Here is a 16,837-nt window from a genome sequence, read left to right on the forward strand (position 1 = left end):
ATAACCCATGGATGTACAACTCAGAATCCATCTGAAATGTGCATAGTAAATTTAGAAATCGCAGAGCAGTGCAGAGGTCTATATGCTAATAAATGAGAAATGCTTGTGTACCTCTGTCTGTATTCATATGAGGGTCAACAAGGAGCAGTGAGTGATGTATCTTAAATGGACATCAAATCTTTACAAATACAGAAGGTCTAACTTCTTTGTGCTCAAGTCGCTGAACACCCTTGGAGGAATGTTTTTATTATTTATGTTATTCTGAATTTTCATTCCATCCTGAAGGGTCTCTAAATATTTATTAATGTAGTACCAAAGTTTCCCCTTAAGTTATACCCTTACAAACTGCAGATTTGTCGCAGAACTGAAGGAAGTCCTGCAGAGCCCAGTTTATGCACCCATGGGTTCAGACTGGATCCATGCAATTCTGGAATTTGGGTCCTTCCTTCCCACCTCCATCCAGAGCTGGGCTTGGGCCTGTGATGTCCTCCACACCCAAACAGGGCCAGCATTTTCTCACAGAGTGACTCGGAGTGAGATTTTAAGAAGAAAGGCGCTAAATTCCCCCTGAGTCACAGCAAAACAGGCACCCAGCACTGGTGGGTTTTCAGTTTTCAGGTCTGGGCTTTATTCTGCCAGGTAAATACTGCTCTGCCCTCCGTTTGAGTGAAAAGGGAATGACATCTAGTGGCCACGTCACTTCAGCACAGGTTGTTCCCATGGCCCAGGGTGGTCCTTGTCCCCAGAGCAGGTTGGGAGGTGAGGTTTTGGGGAGCAGGATGAGCTGGGTCAGGGTGAGTTGCATGAGCACTGCCTGCCTTCTGCAGGGCAGCATCCCTCCAGATGTGGTGTGGTTTAATGGCTTTCCAAAACACTTCTCAAAGCTGCTGGAAGGTGGGATAATGGAAATTTGCTTTCAGGTGAATTCTGAGTATTTAATGTCTCGGTGTGTGTTAAACCTGGAAGGAATAAAAGCCATCAAGAGAATTACCCATAGAATTGTGTTAAATGGATTAGAAAATGCTACTCTTCCTCTAAGCAGAGTTGATGTGAACCATTATTTCTCTAATTTCAATCACTGAAGAAAGAGTTTTGCAAGGGCCAAAGGGCTTTACACAGTGGCACATGGGACTTCTCTATAAAGAGTTGAAAACCAAGGGTGTTTTACAATAATACTTTCTGATTCTGTGGAAACAAATATCTTTGATATACTCCTGGGTATAGCCAGGCTGAATTTCATGTGAGTATGAAAGTATAATATGTTTTTTCCCTTACTGGCAGAGAGAACAGCATCAGGCTGATGAGTTTCTTCAAGCCTGAGCTGAATCTCCTCGCTGTCCTCAAATAGTCTGATCTGCATTTTAACGCCTCGAAAAGAAATAGCAAAAATCACTTTCCAGGAAATCTACAGCTCCTCAGAGAGTAAGAAAGCCCGTGGTCTCTTTTAAGTCTGCGGACTGTTTGGAGAGATATTGTATATTTTTATTTTAAATAGTTCTATTGAGATGCTGCTGTAAAAACAAAATAGGCTGAATAACCGAAACTGCGGCTTGCTCTTGGCAAGCTGCCAGATGAGAGGAACTCAGGAGCTGTGTTCATCCCAGACACATACAAAGGCCCACCCTATAGTGCTCCTAAATTACCTGTCATTCAGCCAGGGTGGTTTTAGACTTAATCACTTCTGGATGGGAATGTAGCTCAGGAGGACACTGCACCACGCTGGTGTCACAGCTCATGTATTCAGCAGCAGGAATTAATGTTGCTGTGTAAAATTTAACAACGGGATGGGAGAGAGGAAAACAGGCACTGAGATGGTCGGGGGAGTCAGGGCACATCTGTGGCTGAGCACAGGGGAGGGTGGAGAGGCTGTGTGTGGAGCATGGGGAATGCACAGGACACAGGCACAGGAATGCCAGGATGACACATCCACCAGAGCAGGTGACCTGCAGAGGTGTGTGGGCATCCAGAATACCAGATGGGCTGGCATCAAAATGGAATGCTGGATGAGAAGTGGTAAAAGAGCAAGAAAATTACTGAGAAAATCCTTAAAGGTACCAAATGAAGATACCTCAGTAAAACTCCAAAATGCCTTGGTGAAGTCAGTGAAAATTAATATTGGTGGGATTCACACGCTTTGGTCTACCACCTGAAAGTCAGGGGAAGAAGCAGCCCCACCTTCTAAAACAAAGGGTTCTGAAACTGGACCATGTTACAAAGGCTTTGTAGGAAGTTTTACTGGAAAAATGGCTCTCTTACTGTTACAAGATAAAGGTACCAGTGAGCCCTCCGTTATCCAGAGTCCTTGTAACTTATAACAGGGTCATGTCCTCTGGCATGTCTTAATTATGGGGAAATTCCTCAGTCTGCCTTCAAATATTTATCTCCTGTGTGCAAGTGAGGTGTGGTTTTTCCATATTAATATAGATCCATAGCCTCTAGCCAGATGCTTACCCCAGATACAGGGGGTGCAGCAAAATTAATGTTGGTGTTTCAGAGATTAAAAGTCAGCTGAGACAGAACAATGCTGGATAGTCTCAGGTGAGGTTTTATGTAAGACTGAAGCCTCTTTCTTGCTCACAGGAGGAACACCTTTAATTCCAGTGAAATCTTTAACTCCTCTCAGGCAGGAAGCCCTTTCCAGTCTGACCCATGATACTGTTAATAGCCATCCAAGGATTTCCACTTTATCTAAGAAAATGCATAATCAGAGGGGAGGAGAAGTGAAAGAAATCCATGCCTACACTTGACTCATACAAAGTCTATTTTTATCGTATTCAATCAGGAACAATCAGGCGCAGAGAGGAGACGCAGATGAATTTGCATGATCAGACTTCTGTGTCTGAAATGTTAATTAAAAGTTATTTTAAATTTGCCTACTGTGCAGAACTTGTTTTTATAGTAGCCCATGTAAGGGAAATATTATTTCACAGGGCTAAAGTGCTCATGATTACTTGAGATTGTGGATTCTTGGGAAAACCTGCCTGGCAATCAACCTCTGAAAAAAAATAAAAAAAAGAACTGGGGGGAGTGCAGAAAGAAAGGGGAAAAAGAAACTGGGCTATTCAAGTTCTTTAAGCTCCTGAGCCTTAGGAGGTCTTATTTAAAGCTACTTTAAAATTTGCCCTTTGGCACTGCTTTGAGAATCTCCTCTTCCAAAGCTGAATGCAGTGGAGTCTGTGTTAAAGAGGCAGCTCTAGGACAGCATCCCCTTCCCTGCTAATCCTGACACTCACACCAGTTAGAAACAGCTCCAAAGGCTTAGGAATGGACTACTGGAAAGGGTGGGTGCTTCCCAGTTCCCAGGGCAGTGGTGGCTCTTGCTGACCTGGGAAAAGCCACCTGGCCAAAGACTGGTGTGGAGTAACATGAATTTGGAGAGGCTGTGCTGGAGCAGGAGGGATGTGCTGCTGGGTGAGGTCAATCTGGTTGCAGCATAGACTTGGCTCATCAGTGAAGGAGAAAGTCCTTGTTGCAGGCACGTTGGAAAAAGCAGCTCTTGCCAGTTTTTAACTGGTCTGTTTAATTAATATTGTCAGACCAAACTCACCCATGGCTGCTGCAGTGAGGCTGAGTGAACCTGGCTCCTGCTGGGCTGGATCAGGCAGCACTGGAATCTGCAGGGAAGAGCTCAGCACTTCCTGAACAAAAGAGCATGGAGAGAGACCCAGGTTAAAGGGGCTTTTTGGTTTTGGCACCACAGTGCCAAAAATGTCAGACCTTTGTCTGTGAATGTGTTCTGGTTCCTTCAGTGCTACAGGAGATGTTAGGAGCCCACTCCAAGAAGTGCTTTGGATTTTGGGAGTGAAGATGCTCTCAGAGCATTGGTGCCATGCTGGCATTGTCCTTCACCACAAATAATTCTTCTTTCTCCCATTCTGATGTTTCCTTCCCATTTTGTCTCCCCTTTCCCCCATGATTTACTAGGGTACATCATTCTGTGAAGCAGAACAAGCCAAGATCCTCCAACCCCTTCTACTTTACTGTTTCCCCTCCCTGGTTATCCTGCTAACCCTGCTGTGCTCCATGCTCTGCTCAGTTTTCACTCTTCTGACCCAATTTGGATATAGTAATCCAGTTTCAGTGCCTTGAACAAGGGCACTAAGATTTCCTTTTTCACAGCCATGGTGCAGCACTCACTTAGCCTCCTGCTCTGTGAATTTGCCAAAACTGTGGAAACAAAGCAAACAAGCATAACCCAAAACTGTATTCCCTGTTCTGTGTGTATTTGTTCTCATGTTCATTGTTTGAGGAGAGGATATAGCTGTGCAGCAACCTATGCAAGAGCAGCACTGCACAGAAATAGCTGATGTGAACTGTAAAAATGTGACTTTTTTTGCAAGTGGGGTGAATGCTTTGCTTGGGCTTTAGCCCCCTCAGTCAAATCCTGCAGAGCTCCGTTTTTAACGGTGAGTTTCAAAATAGCAAAGTAGCAGGGAAAACCCTCAGCTTTTCCTTCAGGCTGAAAGATTGTGACTTCCAAGTGCCTGGGATGCAAAGATGCAAATAGGTCTGCTTTGGAGAAATGATATTTAATGGTCGTAGGAAGCCAAAATCGTCATCCACGTCAGGCTGCCTTGGGGTTTCCAAAACACATTTATAGGCAGATGTAGCCAGAAGCATTCAGAACATGTGAGTGTTATGAGAAATCCCTTTTACATGCATGCTCATGTTTTACAAATTAATCTTGCACTGTGAAGGGAGAACCCAGCAGGAGTGGGATGTCACTGGGATTTCCTGCAGACAGAAAATTGGACCAGGATGCCTACGAGGGCTTCCTAAGAAGAGATTTTAGCAGGCTGATCCAAGAAAAACTAGTGCAAGTGGGTAGCTTGCTATCTCCCAGGACCTTGGCAAGTGTCCATCTGCCTCCTCCCTGTTCCTAGAGCCTGGGAAAGATCCAGGGCTTAAATCTTGAGCACTGTGTACATGACTTGCCAGTGTACAGCCTAAAGCTGCATGTGTAGTTGTCCATTCAGATCTCACTGACCCCAGCACCACACCTGTGCCCTTCAGAAAGTCTGCAGTGACACTGAAATGTAGATTAGCCCGGATCCTACAGCATTTTTAAATCATCAAAACTATGCCTGTGGCATAATTTTGAGGCAGTTGTCACAAGAAGCAGAAATCAAGTAGATTGCACAGGTCAGAGGGGAAAGACCAAATGCTGTGGTGAGGGAATGTACAGGACTGTGTTGTTTTACAGCTGAAGAGAAATGCAGGAGTTCTGTACAGTCCTGCAGACAGGCTTTATTGTTAAAAATCAATTATGCTTTCATGGAAATTCCCAGATGACTGTGTTCACTTGCAATTTTCCAGTCAAAACGAAGCTCAGCCAAAGTACCCAGCAAAGCCTGGGCTGTTATAGAGCTGTCATCCTCTAACTGAAATAAATTATTATATTCAAGTGAATCGAATATGCCCAGTAGCGCTTGGGTACATGAGCATCTACCTAATTCTGTGTGCATTTCCATTAAATATATAGTCAGTGAAGTCTTAAAAACTACAAATCAGTCTAGTTTTCCTAAATAAGACCCCAGTGCTTACAAATTGAAATGGACCTTCTGCCTCTCGTTGCATGTCCTGGTGAAAACCTTTGCCATGAACAATGAATTACATTAAGGGTGTTATGCTGAGAGGTAGCAGTAACAAAGAGAGCACAAGGAGAAACAAGATTTATTCTTCCCATCCTGTTTCAGCCTCGTGCAGGACTCACCACAGTAATTCCAGCTGCAGACACACAGGTTAACCATGGTTAGGATTTACATCTTGATCTGCCTTTGGAGATGGATCCCAACCTCAATGCAAAGCCTTTCCTGCAAAAGGGAGCTGAGGAAGTGTGATGCTCACAGTTTCATTCTGTTAGAGAATGAGGGTGATCTGCTGCTCTAAGTGCAGATTCCCTGGGAGCAGTGTGGCTTTTCCAGCATCTCTGAGCATCTCTGAGTGCCTGGAGGGCTTTCAGTGCAGTGCCAGGGAACACAGGACACGCTTCCTGCTCTCTGGTGGATCCTCAACTTTTGTTCTTTATTTTATCACCTCTTTCATCTAAAATGAAAGATGTTTCTCACTTTATGAGAAAACAATAATTCTTCATGTCTTAATGAAAAAAAGCATCAGGCTCTTCTGTGATGTCTGTTAAGCCTTTACACCAGTGTAACATATGACAGGAAGGATAAAATACCTTGGAGACTGCTTAGTGTAGTCTGAAAAACAGATAGAGATACAGAGATGTATATGTGGAAATATCAAATATAGATGTGCATATAGCTGGATCCAAAGCATGGATAGATGCTGATGCAAGGCAAACAGTCATCAATCATATCCAAGTCTCTACTCCCAGATAAATTGTGGTTTATATGAATTATTCCATTACATTGCGTGGGTATATATGCATTGATTTAAAAAAAAAAAATGTCATCTCCGTGATAGAAGTCTCTTCCTAATAGACCCCATTAATCAAAACCTAAATTTACAGTGCCTTTTGTTTTGTTTATTTCCTTTCAGTACATTCATTTTCAAATTATCACCAAATTAATCATGTGCAGAGCTTCAAACCAGCTGCCACGTGGTGAAGCAGTTCTGGTTCCTCTCCATTACACTGAGCATTAGTTATTAAGCCACAGTTCAAGGCTCTGTTTAGCCTGATTCTGTCCTGAACCTAATTGGAATCAGCTAGATTCTTCCTTGTAAATGGGTCAGTCACACAGAAAAAGCATCAAGTGTAATCTTGAGATTGTGAAATAAAGCAGAGCAAAAGAAAAAAGAAGATAATTTTATTTCTTCTCATTGATACCTGCCTGGTGGTTAAAAGAAGGATTAAAATGAGGTCATTAAACTTTCCTTGGAGACAAAACCCAGACCTCAGTGGTAATATGATTAATCAAATATAAAAGTGAAGCTATTCTGAATGAATAACTCATTTTTATAGAATATCTAATTACTGAAATGTCGTCTGCTGCAGAAAAAAAAAAGGGGGAGAAATTAATTGCAATAACAATTCAAGAAGATAAAGTTTTTCTGAATTAGGTCTACACAAGAAGCTAAATTGAGTTGATTAAATAATTTTGGTTTCAGGAACACCCTTGATGGAAGTTAGTGGTAATGAATTTTTCAGACCTCAGAGTTTAAAATTGCCAAAGACCAGTGATTAAAAAAAAAAAAAAAAAAAGAGAGAGAACAATAGTTTCATTACAAATTTCAATTTTCTGTCACAAAATAAAAAAAGTGGGGAGGATATAAAAAAATTACTCTGTTGGTCTCTCTCAGATTGGACACATGTACTATTTGGTGTAAAATCAAGGCTAATACAACCTCCTCTCTGTGCTGGAGAGTGCAATCTCAGCCAGTTGGAGCTGCAGCAGCACCCAGGAGGCAGAGCAGCACAGATTCCAAATTCCATGTCCTGCCAGTGTCCCACCTGGAGCACACAGCACCTCCTGGCCCTGCAGTGTCACTCTGGGGTGAGTGGCACAGCCACCCTCAGCACCGTGGGGTGCAGAACAATCCATGTATGTGACACGTCAATCCAGTTGACATTTGGCTTTCCAACCTGCTGTTTGTGCAGCTGGGTTCATATTATAATTAATATTCTATTATCATAATTATAATATTAATACAATTATGAAGTTGTAGTTAATATTACAATATCATATCATGTTATCAAAGCACAGACAGCCCCCACGTTGTAACAGTGCCCATGAGCCATCGCTGGCCATCCCCCATTTGTCATTAGCCATCTCATCTGTGACATCTGGCAGAGCTCTCTCCTGGTTCAATGTCCCATTTAGCAGGGATTTCTCTCCTCTTTCTCCTCCCCTGTTCAGACTGTTCAGTCTCTGCAGGGTCTAGAGGGAGAAGCCACAAACCACATCCCACCCCATGCTTTCTGGGGTGCTGTTGAATTACCTGGTGAGAAGGAGGCTCCAGGCAGGTGGGAGCTACCTGTGTGCACCGAGGGTGACAGGGACATGTGTCACTGACAGAAGCTCTGCAATCAAAGGCAACATCAGAGGGAAATGCCCTTGTTACTCATGCTGTGCTGCCATGGAAATCGCTGTGGGCTCCACCACCAGAGCTCTGTGTGTGGATCAGACACTGTTCCATCATCTCTGGTGTGTCAGTCAGGCTAAAATTTCAAGGAGAAATCAGGCATTGATGCTCCTATATCACATATCCACCCACACCACGTTCCTTGTCTGACATCTCCCCACCATTAGCATTTCTCTCAAATTTGAATGGTTTCTTCCAGATCTTGTGTTTTGTTTCTTTCTGCTTTTGGATGTATATTAAATATCCTAATTCTCTTCCTGACCCCAGAGCTGGCCTTGGAGAGCTCAGTTCAGTTGTCTGAATGCAGACACCCAGCACATCCTGGTTAGGCTGGATGTCCACCCAGCTCTGACAGATCCATGTCTGCCAGATGTCCCAGGCAAACACCCATTTGTGCTGGATTACTTCATTATCTTAAAAGTCCACAGCATCTCAGGCCCTGATGAGAGGCTGAGAAATTTAAATACATTCTGCAGCTCCATTATTGCAAGGCACTGAAATAAATCCCCTCCTGAGGCTGGCTAACTTCCTTGGGTCGGCAGGTTTTTAATTCTGCAATATTCTGTTGCCTTAAAAACAGTTGCTTCCGAAGGCTGTCATTTTAAGAGGATATATATCTGGAATTTCATTAAGCACATTTCACTTATGAAATCTTTAGTGACATGTGGAGGGAAAAAAAGGAGATTTAGCATAGGATTTGGGAGTGCTGTGAGTTTTCTCTTATCAAATCTTTCTAACTGTCCAGGATGTCTTAAAGCTTCCCAGTTGCAGAAGAAAGGGTCGCAACAGAGAATGTTAAAATCAGAGAATGGTTGAAAGGTTTCACAAAGTTTTCTTGAGCATGGTAGAGTTTTTCATACTGCTCAGCATAATGCAATAATTTTAGCAAAATTTGCTAAAAGGAGAAATAATATTATTTTCTTTCCTGAATTTACAAGTATAGAGTGACTCCATCTTTTCTTTGACCCAATATCCTCCCATTTCTCACTGCATTTCTCTGCTCCATTCCACAGGAAATGTTGAAAACAAAATTTCAGCGAGAAGCCTCTTTTTCATGGCAAGACTGATTAATTACACAGAATTTAATTCAGTCTTTTCTGTGCTCTCAGTTACTGTAAGCAGGCAGGCATTTCTGTAGAATGCCAGATTCTCACCTAGGTGAAGGTGGCAGGGAGTTGGACTGGGTGACCTTTAAAGGTTCCTTCCAACATGAACCATTCTGTGATTCTGAGATTTTAGGGACTCCATCCTTTCCCTGGCACAAATCTCCTGGGAGTGAAAGTTATCACCCCACTGGCAGATATTACCACTGTATTTTAAGCATCAGTGAGGACATAAAAAATTAGCCATTGTGGCACCAGTGCAGATCATGTCCTTGAACCACAGAATAAACCACACTTTTAGAATAAAATAACTGCTTCAGTGGCTTTCTCCTTCAAGAGTGCTCTGTCCTGTCAGGAACCCTTTTTATGGCCAGACCAGAGGGTCTGATGATGGAGTTCCAATCTACTCATTAAAAAAACCCTGCAAACCTCTATGTGCTAATTCTGAGACTAATCTGGAAATAACAGAGATTTCAATTGCAGTGCAGGGGAGGTTTGAGCAGGAGTCTGTATGCAGATGGGCTGAGCTGTGCTGCACAAGAAACTTGTTAAAAATCTCTGTGCCTGGATTATAGCATATGTAAAAAATCAGTTTCAGTACTCTCAAAATTCTTCCTTTCCCAAATATCCATCCTGAGATCCCAGAGGCACATGATCAGTTTTTAAATGCCTTAAAATCTGAAAAAAAAAAAGAAATTAAAAACTCATTATGAGGAATGGGCAGTTAATAAGAAAATCCTAGACCAGATTTATCAGCTTAAGGCCCTTCTTGATGAAACTTTATTACAGGTGTCTAAATTGAAACATCCTCTTCTAGACACATTTCACCAAGAGATACAGAGCCAGACCTGTGGACTACATTTTACTCGCTTAGGAGCTGAGCTCTAAAACAATTTTTGCCGCTCTGGTTTACATGTAAATCAGGAAAAACATGTTTTCAAAGTGTTGTTCAAAGCAGGGTGGTTATTTGCTGCTTTGCAGTTTGCAGAAGGAGAAGGGAATGCGAGGCTTGACGTGCCAACAAATGAATTAATTTCATCCTCTTTTTAGGGTTATTTTAGAGAGTAAAAGTACACTGGAAAGCTCCCTGTGCCATGGTGGAAGATTCAAGAGGCACTGCTTTGGCATGGTTTTGAATGGTGTCTTCTAGATTTTGTGTTGCTTTCTGCTTTTGGTCATATATTAAATATCCTAATTGTCCTCCTGACCCCAAAGCTGGCCTTGGAGAGCCCAGTTCAGCTGTCTGAATGCAGACACCCAGCACATCCTGGTTAGGCTGGATGTCCACCCAGCTCTGACAGATCCATGGCCATTTCTGCCAGATGTCCCAGACAAACACCCATTTGTGTCAAACCCATGGTGTCCTTTGAGGTGATGGAGCTTTCAGCTGCTTGTCCTTTTGGCCTGTTTCTCCCCAGCCCTACAGAGGTGTTTGGGCTCCCCAGTGGATCCAGCTCACCCCAGTTCCCTGCCAGCCTTCCCCACCAGGAGCTTTTCCATCCCAGCAGCTCAGCGAGGATCACAGAGCTCTGTGACAATGCACTGGGGAGATCAATAGGCTAATCCAGGCTGACCTAATGGATTTATCAAGTAGCACATGAATTAATGATGGTCTCAGGATCCTGCCCCAGCACAGGGCACAGCTCCAGCCCGTTCCCCAGCTGCCTCAGGAGACAGGCAAGTCACTTCAGCCTTTGGTTGTGCAGCTGAAGGGAAGCATAGGGCTGTCAAGCCATGATGTATCTGTGCAAAAATGTTCTGTTATATAAATGTATGTATGGAAGGGGTATTTTTTAAGAATGAGGCTTTGTAGGCAGTTCCAGCTGTTTTAAAATCTATGTCTCTATTTAAAAGAGAGCATTACTAATTACACCTGACAATCAAATAGTCTGCAGAAAAGTATCAGCCACCTTTTCCTGCTGTTCATTCCGTAGGCAAGAAACAAAGGTATGTTAGACAAGAGAGCAAATGAAATGTTCAAAGGATCCTTGTCTAAAACTGGAAAATAAAAGGCTGTGCTATCAGATCAGAATTTTAATGTATATTGTTTCCACTGGCTCCTGACATAAAATCTTTCATTGTTGGGTATAACCATTGTTAAAGGTCACTGTTGCAAAGGCTACATCATTTAGACGAGATGAGATCCCATTTTGGATAAATTCACAATTTTAGTTCCTAACAAGGAGATAGTATCAGGATTTGAATGTACAAGAGTGTCGGTTTACGGATTAAGGGCTTTTGTGTTCTGGAAACCACACTATGCCAGATTTCATGAGTTTCAGGGAGATGTGCAAGTCCCCAAAGTCAAGTAGGTTGATTAAAGTGGTTCTTTATAGCCTTTGAAATACAGATAAAGTACAACTTTCCTACACGGGGTTAATGTGGAATTTTTTTTCTTGACAAGGCTATATGCCTTCCAAGGACATAATTTTAATCTCTTTTTAAACCTTTCATATGAACATTGTAAAAAGCTCCTTTGTGTTGTAATGCATTTTTATAAAATATCTAAATTTCTATGCAAACTTCAAACCTCATTTCTTAAGATATATTTATTTGGAAATGGTTATCTTGGAGCAGAATGGTGTCTTGTGTCATCATTTCTGTGGCATCTTTTCATGCTATCAAAAGAATGTAACATCTGATAATGAAAAAAAAATTAGTGCTCTTTGTTAGACATGCAAACTACTTTTTTTTTTTTTTAATATCCTTTTACTATTATGTGCTCTGAACTCCTGGAAAGTATTCAAAGAGTCTTTGAACCAAGGTGAAACCTACACGTTCCTTCGTCACACCAGAGTCTGAAGTGAGAGTTTTCTTTTGCTGCTCCTGAAAGAGAGGGTATTGCTTTCTTCTCCTCTGTTCCAGCTTTGTCTTCGTATTCAAAGAGTAAAACTTGTATATTGATCCAGAATTAGTCATTACTTGAGATTTTGAAAAAATAACAGCAGTAAAAGCAAAGTGTAGAGCCAGTGGCTGTCACCTGTGGCAGGAACACGACAGAGGCTGGCTGAGCTCCAGCCTGAGATCAGCTTCAGAAATGCCAAACTTCAAGGCTTTGCTGCTGTTTTTCAAACTGACCCAAAGAAAAAGAAGCGTGGAGATCACACTGAGCATCACTCAATCTTCCTGCACAAACTCCCTGTGAGCAAGTGGGTGCCACCACAGCGTGCCCAGAGCTCAGGGGGCTCCTCTGCAGGCAGGTGAGCTGCTTGAGTGGCACAAAGTGCTGGGGACAAAGGCAGAACTTCCAAAAAGAAAGCTGGTGAGCTCATTGTCATACACTTCATTCAGTTGGGCAAGGCTGGCTCCTGCCTGCAGTCTGGGCAGCTCCTTTCTGAGTGAGCACCATGGCAGCTGGGTGAGAACACCATGGATGGATGTGGAGCAGATCCACGTGGATGTGAAGCTGAAGCAGCGATGCTGCAGTGCAGGGGATGTTGTGGCCATGGGCCTGGAAAAACAACAGCCAAGAGTTTTCTGGAAGGGGCTGCTGGCTGGTGTGCTGCAGAGCAGCCTCAAAAAGGAGTGAGGACATCGGTGCTCATCACTCAAGACATCACTCAAGGAGTGATGTTGTTCAGTAAAACAAGAAATGAGCGTCTCAAAGCCTGACTTGCAAAACAAGGCTGACTTTAGAGGGGTTTTGTGGGGATTTGAGCAAGCTTGTGGTCTTGCAGGCAGTGGAGGGAGATGCTGGCAGTTCCTGTGTGGCTGTCACAGCAGCTGAGAGCCACAGCGGGGCTGGGATAACTCAGCACAGCCATCCCTACAGCAAACCATATTGGAAATTAAAGGTCACAGAATTGATAGTAAGGCTTAAGAAAACAGCAATTAGTCTGCTAGGAAGAAAAGCTAAATTACCAGTAGTAGGAGTGGGGGGTAGGGGGGGAAGGAGCATTATTGATCTAAATATCAAGTTGGCAAATACGCAGAGTACAATCTAGAGGTTTTTTACACCTCTGGGCTTATTCAACCCCCACAATAAAAAATGCAGGCCTATAAAGATGGAATAAGAAGCAATCAATTAGGATGGCATTTGCTTGTTTCCATGCTGCAGTTGGGCAGGCACATCACAATTAATGATTTATTAGGCGATTTTTGTCCTTTTTTTTTTTTTCCCCATTTTACACAGATTGCTGCAACCACACCGCAGTTGTTTATTAATTTGCCTGCTTTTCAAGCATCTCTGTTAAATATCATGCAGAAAAGGTAAACCCTTTTACCAGCACGGGGTTGGGAGGAGGCCCTGAAGCATGAGGAGCTGTGGGTTGTGTCCAGGCTGGGTCCCTGATCCCACAGTTTGCATGGACCAGCACAGCCCCCTGAGTGCTCAGATCCCTGGCTGAACATCCCCTCGTCTGCAGAGCCTAATGGGGCAGGCTGGCAGCAGAATTTGGGGAGGGATAGGGCTCCCCACCACCACATGAACTCTCATTTCAGTTTCTCCCAGCCTAAGGGACCTAGAGGGAAGATTCAGCACTTTGCAGCAGTCATTGCTGTCAGGGGAAGGGCTCAGAGTCTAATAAGAGGACTGAGATGCCCTTATTTTTCTGTGTTAATCCATAGCTATAGGTCATGAAACACCATTTCTCCAGGCAGTTCAGCCTTCATAAACCACTGCTGCCTGGAACAAATGGTGTGTCATCATTAGCGAATCTTGGAGACAACAGAAAGATTTTTCCTGCAGACATTCATGTGAACAAGTCTTTGCCTTCATAGCTTTTTAGCAAAACCAGCTAGGGAAAAATGTAAGAACATTGGAAAAAAGGAATTCCCTTTAGAAGGAAGCCTGAATAATTATCTTTGCATTCATCTGTCTCAATCCCACACCTCCCTAGGAGTGGCTGCAGTAGCTAATTGGTTTTACTCAGCTGTGCATGGCATCAGTGCCCAGACTCCAGATTTATTACACAAAGTCAAGTCATGGTGTAAATTCATAATTTGTCCCCCACATCAATCCCTTTCTCCTCCAGAATATTTGTCTGTGTGTTTATGTGCTGTCAGGTCCAAATGAGATGAAAGACAAATTCTGGGATTAACCAATTTTAGTACCAGCCCAAAAATCAGAATGAATTATTTCCTTTTCAGCAAGGCAAGACTTCAGAGAGGGCAGCTCCAGAGGAGTGGGAGAAATAGTTTGCCTGCACAGGTCTTTATGGGAGGGGAAGAAAAAAAGACCCTACAGAATTTGGGGATTTAAGAACATACCAGTTTCAGAACTAATCCTTATCTGAAAGAGGGAGCAAAGTGTGTAAGAATCAGCCATAGAAATCCTTGTGAATAGTCTTTAAAAAAGCACTCTGGAAATTAATGACTTCAAATGCAACAATTGAAAACGAAGCTAAATGAAATACAGGGGAATATGAGTAAATGCTACAGCTATAGGTCAAGCACTGCTTTATCAATCTTGTGTTTACTCCAGCAGCTCCTCTGTTGCCCATTGTTTTACCTTGTTTGAATAGATATGCTTCTCTTTATTTGAAAATCAATTGTAATCTTATGAAAGAGAACTTACAGCAGAGGGAATGGTGGAAAGCAGTATAGTGAAAGATGTTCATTATCCTGAATTACTCCAGGGTAGGGAGGGAATGACATTAAAGAAGTGTGGGTAGCTTTGAGCTGCCATCCTTCCTTTAGCAGGTGTAATTTAATGTCATTACTTAATTTTATTAAAGGTAAAGACAATTGTGGACAATACACATTACAGCATTTACCTATAATAATGATAGTGGGGGAGTGTGAGAGGGAGGAGAGGCAGGCTCTGGTTTGAATTCCCAGTAGCTGCTGATCTGTAGCTGATGAAAATTATTCTTTTCTTCGTGGCACGTCTCTCCCAGATTTGCTTCTTACCCTGAGTAGCTTTGGATGGCTCCTTTGATTCCACTGCTCTCATCTGAAAAATACTTTGCTTTGTAAGCACAATGAGCAATATCCACTCTCAGTGCTGCTTAGGACTGATAATTTCCTGACTGTACCTAACAGAGGTCAACAAGTGGATGAACTCCTGGGTTGCCCAGGATGTGCTGAGCATTGTGGTATTTACCCCAATAGAGAAGCTTTATAGGCTGCTTTGATCTTCTGCCAGGCTTTATATTGGCATATGCTTGTGTATTTATAATTTTTAATATTTTAAAACATGTAAGCTCTATCACTGTGGGTGAAAACAGATGTGATGGCTGTTAGAGGAGCTGCTGTAAAATCTATTGTGTGGGACTTTTCCATGTAACTCACTGGCAGCACCTGGGTTATGAGCCATTGAAGGTGTTCAGGGCCATATAGGACTGACCCCCTTAAAAGTGCCAAATACAGCTGATGGTTTGTTCTTGACGACTTCATTCTGTTTGGCTCTGCAGGGCATAAGCCTAGGAGTGACAGACAAAATCTGTGGTCCTGGGCTGAAGATGTGAGGTGGTTTCACAGAGCGTTTAACTCCTTTGGAATCACAATATGATACCTTGTTGTCAGCAGTGCAGCCTAAAGGAAACTGGGGGCTCCTCAGCTTGTCACTGCTGCCATGCCATACAACATTAATTTAATGTAATGGGCAATAACTAGTGTGGATTTAGGAAGAGATGATCCTGTTTAACTAATCTCCTTCAGTTCAGACAAGGTTGATAGTAGAGTGTACATATGACATAATCTAATGGATTTTTCAAGAGGCTTTTGATAAATTTCCATATATTTCCCTTGCTTAAACTGCACACCACAGAGACTCCAAATTGGGCAAGAGAATGGGTAAAGAATAAGTGAAATCAGGGGAAATAAAGAGCAAAGAAGAGCTGTAGCATGTAGGGGAATAAGAATTGTCCTGCAGCTTCCCACTGTTCTTCCCCACCACTCAGCATGGCTGGAAAGAGACGCCATCTGCATTCACTAATGAAAACTTGTTTAGGACAGGTGCACAGCAGAAAAGAGGGCAAGATGCCATTCAGGATACCACTAAAGGGCAAATTTAAATTTACATTAGCATAAGGCAGATTGAATATTTTTGCTGTCAGCGGTGAAATAATATATACCAAATATAAGCATCCGTAACGGAGAGATGCCAACGGATGGGGATAGCTTAGGAGGGGAAAAGGACTCTTGTGCTAACAAAGGAATGATTTATTATCATTTACACAACCTGGCATTTGTGCACACCAAAGGCCAGATTTTAGAAGTGCTCTGCTCCTGCAGTTTGGGGCCAGGATTTCAGTTGCAGACTCCGAGCCAGCCGCTCCCGGCGTTTCCCCAGTGTTTAATTTGCCATATGTCAATCAGAGTGTTGATTTGCAAGTGCTGCTAATAGGCAGTGCTGAGAGATGAGGACAGTTGAAAATTTGGGAATGTTTCTTACTGGCAGGTTTTGAGCCCCAAACACTGGAAGTATTCACAGGCCAGGATCCCTGATCAGCCATGTGATAAATCAGGGACTGGAAAACAGCAAAGAATGCAGTTAATGTGTCAGGATGTGCCTGAATGGGACATGCTCCATGGAAATCAGTGCTAAATGAGAGAATTAAGCACCAGGAAAGGCTGTGGCAAAATCACAAGAAACACTTCAAACAATGAGACAAAATCAAATCAAGGGCAAGAAAGAAATAAAATGAAGTAAAATCACTGAAGAAGCAATAAAATGTCATCACTGAAATCTGAGTGAGGCAAAATACCTTGGAATAAATGGAGACAGTCATCCTAAAAAATTT

General features: G+C 42.7%; 1 protein-coding gene across 1 annotated transcript in view; it reads left to right on the forward strand.

The window, feature by feature from the left end:
* CDH4 (cadherin 4) overlaps positions 1-16,837 on the forward strand; it is a 406,749-nt gene that overhangs the window by 366,962 nt on the left and 22,950 nt on the right. The gene's annotated exons all lie outside the window — the stretch shown is intronic.

This window comes from Lichenostomus cassidix, chromosome 20, assembly GCF_008360975.1.
Source record: "Lichenostomus cassidix isolate B80296 chromosome 20, HeHo_3.0, whole genome shotgun sequence".
In the NCBI taxonomy this organism is placed as follows: domain Eukaryota; kingdom Metazoa; phylum Chordata; class Aves; order Passeriformes; family Meliphagidae; genus Lichenostomus; species Lichenostomus cassidix.